Below are 6,729 nucleotides of genomic sequence, written 5' to 3' on the forward strand. Positions count from 1 at the left end.
CCTGAAACATGAAGATGGATGAAAACACGAAGGCTGGTTTCAGTGCCACTCAGTAGGGAAGTCGGTCTACATTCCTTGGTGTAAGTATTAAATGCTTCTATTCAAACAAGTGCATTTGGTTTGTCAAATGTGTATTTATCAATATGAAACATGAAACACATTAAACATAATGTGAGATGGAAGAACTCCTTCCTTATTTATGTTTCTATTGTTTTATTTGTTTGATCGGTTCCAAAGTTTTGTAAAAAGCCTTCCCAGAAGAGTGGATTATAACTTTATATTGATGCTAATGGTTTCAGAATGAGATATTCAACAATCCCATGAAGGTGTCATGTTTGTGTTTTCAGACAGATAATCATGTTTGATGTAGCCTACTTAAGTTATTCAGTGCGCCCATAAATATTAAAACGTTTACATTTTATTTTGAAGGCAAGAGCGTTGAACAGGAAGTCTTCTTCCTGGTCGTTTTTATTACCTTGATTTTCTTTAGTCTTTCCTCTTCCTTGAAATGTAAAGATGATTGTCATTGGGCTTTTGTTTTACTCCCACCTACAGGCCCCTTCCTGCTCCTGCCTGCATTATTCAACAGTGAAAATACATTTTTAAAGCATCATTGTACAAAAACAACAAGCGTCCCAATGGAAATGCATAGAAAATCAAGGTTTTGCTTTAGTTGGAAGAAACACCACAATTATATTCAAAAAGGAAAATCAGGCATTACATGCTTATCATAAATTCATTAGAGACATATTGGATATTAAACTGTCTTAAAATAAAGAAGTCTTTGAAAAAAGGCTTTTGCAAAATAAAATTTCACTGGAAAAGCTGCTTTGGTATCATAAGTAAAAATCAGTTGTAGTTTCTGTTTGGAAAATCACAACTTTCTAATCGCTTTGTGTTTACGGAAGACATCCTGTCATATTTTCAACCACTGGTAGCTCAGTCTGCTGGGTTGGATTTGAAACGCAGACATTAGACAGGGGATTGGTCAGAAGCAACAAATTACAGATGATACTTAATAAACAGACATTTAATTAAACCTGCTACTACATATAAGTTATGTGAGCGCAGTGAGCTGAGCCTGAATCATGAAGATGGATGAAAACACGATGGCTGGTTAAAAGCTGAAAGGTGGAAAAGGTGGTCGGTCTACATCCCTCGGTGTAAGTACTTCTATTCAGAGAAATGCAAGAAGATCAAGTAAAAAAGTGCAACAAAGGTACATATTAGTCACTAAATGGTTGTTTTCTCTTTCTTTCTTTCTTTCAATGAAAAGCTAAAACTTTAAAAACAAATGTATACCCTCTGAGGTATTAAGGCTGGACAGAAAACATCCAGTCAGAATAACAATCAATCTTGAGTTGGAATAATTAACTCCAAACAGTATTACCGCTACTTTTAGTGGCAAGCTAAACATTATAGTCAAATATTTACATATTTTTACTTTTACATATTTATCTCTGCAGCAGCTTCTCCTTTTGGAGAAGAGGCTTTTACCTTGTTGTTGAGCTCATCATGGACCAAAGGCTCAGAAATCCTGCAGCTAAGTGACTGTCACCATGGAGCTGTTAGTACAGAGACTGTGACCTGTGGACGAACTCAAAAACAAACATGGAAACATGAAGTGGAGAACATCTGCTTGACTAAACACAATTGGACATTTACAATAACAGTTTATAAGTTCTCATTTATAATAGATAATTGAATTTTGTAGCTATATTAACTCAAATATTCTGTTTGTATCCTATATTTATCAATGAAATTCACTTTTCCACCTCTTCATGCAAAATAAATATGATTATAAGGTATTTTACGATCAGGTAGAATCTGACTCCATGTGTCGTGTGAGGAGGAAGAGCTGAGGTTAAAGTCATATGTTAACTTTTAGGTTTTTAATCCAGGAAGTCAAACAGATTAACACAAAAACAGCTGCAGAGTGAGGACACTGTTGCACTCAGTCTAAGTCACTGTGTTAGATGCATGATCTTTTTGTGAGGTTCAGATAAATGGTTCAAAGCTGAGTTAATACCGAAACCATTGTTACAGTCTTATTCCCATTTTAATCTAAATTCCCATCACATTCAGTTCAATTAAACCAAACCTAATTCTTCACCTCTTCAGCGTTTTACAGTTCAGTCTCCAGATAAACGGACTGAAGAGCTTGTACTTCCAGGTGAAAAGCAGTAGATGGCGCCACTGTTCAATTGATGATCAGAAGAACCTCTGTCTGCCAAGGCTGCAAGTAAGTTCATCAGCCTCTCAACAACACACAGGTGTTTAGTATAGACATGATTGTGTATGTTAATTTATTTATTATTCTGCAACAAATGACTAATGTGTCTGTCTCTGCGATGTATTCTCACGCTACAGTAAGCTTTGCAGTGAAACATGCAGAAACAATGGTAAGATGCAAACAGGTGAAACATATGCAAGTCTTATGTTTGCTGCCCTCTGTGACACAGCAGCACCCACACTTTTAAAGAGATGTGATCTCATTGTGATTGCACCAGTCCAACCAACACTAAATAAACATATTCATGAAATTAAGGTTCAACCTGGGGCAGTCTGTGCCTACAGTAGGGTACCGTCCATTTGAGTATGATCTGCCATCTTAAGTGGATGATTCTTCTATCAGTTGGCCTGCATGGTTTTTTTTTTATTGCTGGAGGGTTTCTGAACATGAACACTCATTTTCAGGATCATCCAACTCACACTAACATTCACACATGGGAGCTGACAAGCATCACTACAGCTTGTCGTTTGATAACTTTATTGTAATGTGCTTGTCTTTACAGCACAGCATTTTGCTTTTTTTTTTCTTGTTTGCTTTTTAGTTTATTAACCAACGGAAGTTAGATTTTTTTCTTTTTATAAATCTTCTGATACTTGATCTTGATAAAGATACTTAGCTTTCAAGTATGTTATACACTGATGCCAAAAAACATCCAGTTTTCAGCCAAAGTTTTCAGTATTTTTTATTTTCTTTTGCATGTATTTGTTGTTGGGATAAAAGTTTGATTTTGTCACTTACCAAATATTTTCCTGTTGATCTGTGCCACTGTGATTATTTATTTTTATTTGAGTATTATTTAAGTATTTAAGGTTTAAAAGGTTTAATTTCTAGTAATTTAACTTTCAACTAAAATATGTGAAATGCATTTAGCTTAGATACATGAAAGTAGCTTAAGTGCACAAGCCTCATCAGTGTGTGTGTGTGTGTGTGTGTACGTGTAGACGAACCCCAAGCAGAAGTAATTGAGCTGTCAGGAGGAAGTCATAACAGTGAGGAGGACTAGAGGTCAAAATTACTGTGGTTTGCCTAAGACGTGAGAGCAGAAGCGAAATGAAAAGGAATGACAGTATTTTCATGAGGGGAAAAGAGGATTGCACGTTGTTATCAACATATTTAAGGCCTCAAACTTTGGTTTGAGTCCATACTCTTCACCAAGCAGACACTGGGGTCATTAAAAACGGGTGATTAAGGAAGCAGGGCCATCCAGTGAAAACATGTAGAGGATGTGTGTTTCACTGCTGATAGACGGGAGCTGTGTGAACGGACTTTGCTCTCATTAAAGCCTTTGTGGCTCTTATGACTTACTCTGGGGTATTTGTACTGTTTTTGGTTGGTTGTGCACAACATGCTGGCCTTGTCTTAGCTCCTAATCATTTCCCTTTACACAGACACAGACAGCTGAGGAAAGATCACCACATACTGTACTTTATATCTAATGCAAATTGATATTTTGGCCACTGTTGGGACAGCAAAAAAAAAAATGGATCGCACACCCAAAACAATAATTGTTGCTTTTATTTTCCATTGTCAGAATTCAGCATGAAGGTAAAATGTAAATGCTTCAGTGTGCAAGTGCTCAGTCCTTTTAGCTTTTCACCAACAACGAGTGTCAATCATCTTATTTCAATCAGGAGAGACTAATAAGAGGAACAAATGAGTATGAGAAATTTTAAGTGAAATGGAATTGATTGTGAACAGAAGGAATAAGCTTTGGTGCTTAGACCCCGGCAGGAAGTAGATCACCATGGAAAGTGGTCCATAGGTTGAAGGTCCTTCCAATTAGAGGAAACGTCCCCCCAGAGCCAAGACACTGGTGGTGGTGGTGAGGACTGGAGCTGATGAAATGACAGCTCAATGACAGCAGAGAGAGAGAGAGAACACTTTTAAAGTTTGACACCTCACATGTGATTGGCTAAAGGCCAGTGTGTCAGGTTTTGATTGGATGAAGACAAGAATGAGCTGGTGGAGCTTAGGGACGGGAAGTGGAGGTAGACATCCTGGCTGAACTTTTGCTAAGCTTCATTACCAGCAGGTGCACCAAGTGGCTACCTGCAGTCAGAGGCGTCATCAGACCTGCCTCAAACACACAGGAACCCTTCCCAGGATTAAACCATCACACATAACTATTGACCTACATTCAGAAAAATATACATGGATTATACAAAACAAACAAACAAACAAAAAAATTACATACAGACATTAATGTATATTAACATAAGGTATATGGGTAATTCTAAAACAAATTTCAACCAATATAGATAACAAAACAAGAACAAGTACTATACATAATAAACAGACATAGCTGTGGGGCATTTAATGTGAAAATCCAGTTATATTCACATTGAAGAAGTGGTCTTTGTAGAGTACCACCTTCACGTGGTCGGACCACTTTTTCTATACCAACACACAGAGGAGAAATAAGCAGAGATGCAGCTGTTTGTCCATTTACAGAGCAAAAGCAGATGAACATTAACATCCTGTTGCAGAGGTGTTTGTGTCCACATGATGACTGTAAACTATAGTCCCGTCCTTTTAGCTCTGGGTTAATCTCAGCTGAGGAAAATAGTGGCCTGTCTACTGGTGCTGAGCAGGTAGTGCACAGTACAGTGGGTTTATCAGGGTTTGGTCTGAACACATCTGCCTGCTGCAGCTGGATATGAGGTCGTTGAGAAAGGTGAAAGTTGGTGATAATTCTCTGTGAGTTTGTCACTGTGAGTGACACATTTCACATTACATGTAGTGGTTTGATTCATTGGTAAAATAATAATATTGAGTTGTGCAGCTTTAAGAGGCAAAAGCTGATGGGATTTGTACATTTTTCAAGAAGGATCACGATTAGTTGAAAACTCATCTGAACCTGACACCAGACTGTTTCATCGTAATGAGAATGAATAAGTCAGTAATGTGCTGAGCAACCTGCTGTGTTCACAGCGAGCTTTGCTCAGACTCTCTAGAGATGCTCACAGATATGAAAGTGAGAAGACCCCAGCCGATGGAAGTTAATTATGGTAATAAATTATGCGGTGGCCGGTGGGACTGAACGTTGCAGATCTGTCTGTTGTGACTGTTGGACTCTCTGCTGGTTGCTTCGTTAGACAAAGGAGGAATGAGGGTGTTAAAATTTCCCAAACTACTGAACCAGTAATATGCACTTCAGTTTCCCTGGGATGAGCCACTGAGGTTTATTCTGTCTTATTTCATTTTAAATGGAAAAATCCACTTCACAATAGCTGCTAAAACTTTTGGTTGTAAATGAATTGAAATGTCTGAAGCAGCCACAATGAAGCTGTATTCCAGAAAACATAACCCTCTCCTCATGTTTCTCTGCAGTACATTGTACAACACCCAGTGCTATTCTGTGCCACCATAGATCAACTAATTAATTTTCAATGCCAAATTATCCTAAATTATACTGACAGACTCCTAATAAGAATGGTTATGTAATCAATGAACTTGAATTCAAACAAATCCAATAAGATCAAGGAGATTTTCCAAAAGAAAGAAGTCCTGAGGTTAAGGAAAGATTGAGGTTTTGGTAAAAATGTTAATAAAACAAATTTTTAGAAGAAATAAGAGGAGTCTAAAAAGTTTTTTTCCATTGCACCAAAATATGTCTCTGGTTTGCAAAAAGGACCAGAAACATAAGCATTAAAGTACATGCTTGGTCTAGATAGTCTCTTGTGAGAATGTTAATGTATTTATGATGAAATCTGGCCTCTATGGGACATTTTATATCTGAGTCAAGGAAACAACAAGTGTTCATATGTTAAGATGCTGGCAAGCTACTGCTGTACATATACATGCAGTATTTGTATGTCCTTGCATACGCCTCTTTTGGAAAGCAGCTGATACACGTTACCTCTGAGGGCATTCTAGGAAATGTAGGTATCCACAAACTGAAAAAGAGGTCAGTAAGACAGAAAGAAACTAGTTCACCAAATGAAATAAATGACATAAGTAAATGCAGACTTGAACAGAATATACTGATGATCAGAGTCTGAAAATACATTTTCCTTTGAGTGTCAGACACTGATGAGATGACACACAAATCTGCATCACTCTGGTCTCTGAGGGATCATGTCAAATGCACACATTGAATATTTAAAACATCTCCTAATTAAACACAAAATAAGGACACAATTACAACCATTATAAATGGCTGGATTAAAAGAGAAGCAGTGGATACGTGTACTGTAGGCTGTCAACCCCCCTCTAACACACACACACACACACACACACCCACACACACACACACACACACTGCCACTCTCAATGTCACTCCCCCCTTTGGGAGTTCAACGGCAGGGTCACGGTCTGCATTTGAACCAGAGGACCAGGGGATATTCAGGGTTAAAGGTCATCCCCGAACACCGCCGCCTATAACAGTGAGGGTCACCAACTAAAACCCTGCTTGACCTTTTGAGCACTCTGCATAG

At 38.0% G+C, this 6,729-nt stretch overlaps 1 long non-coding RNA gene across 1 annotated transcript; it reads right to left on the reverse strand.

Annotated features, from left to right (window-relative positions):
- Nucleotides 1–230: 230 nt before the first annotated feature.
- Nucleotides 231–2,633, reverse strand: LOC139628395 (uncharacterized). Its single transcript, XR_011692769.1, has 3 exons — nt 2,114–2,633; nt 1,498–1,587; nt 231–1,173 (listed from the first exon to the last, which is right to left on the reverse strand). It is a non-coding gene; the product is annotated as an uncharacterized lncRNA (long non-coding RNA).
- Between the last annotated feature and the right edge of the window lie 4,096 nt (nt 2,634–6,729).

The sequence above is a fragment of the Trachinotus anak genome, unplaced genomic scaffold (assembly GCF_046630095.1).
Source record: "Trachinotus anak isolate AG129_WGS33_773 ecotype Australia unplaced genomic scaffold, CSIRO_AGI_Tana_v1 ptg000011l, whole genome shotgun sequence".
NCBI classification, from domain to species: Eukaryota; Metazoa; Chordata; class Actinopteri; order Carangiformes; family Carangidae; genus Trachinotus; species Trachinotus anak.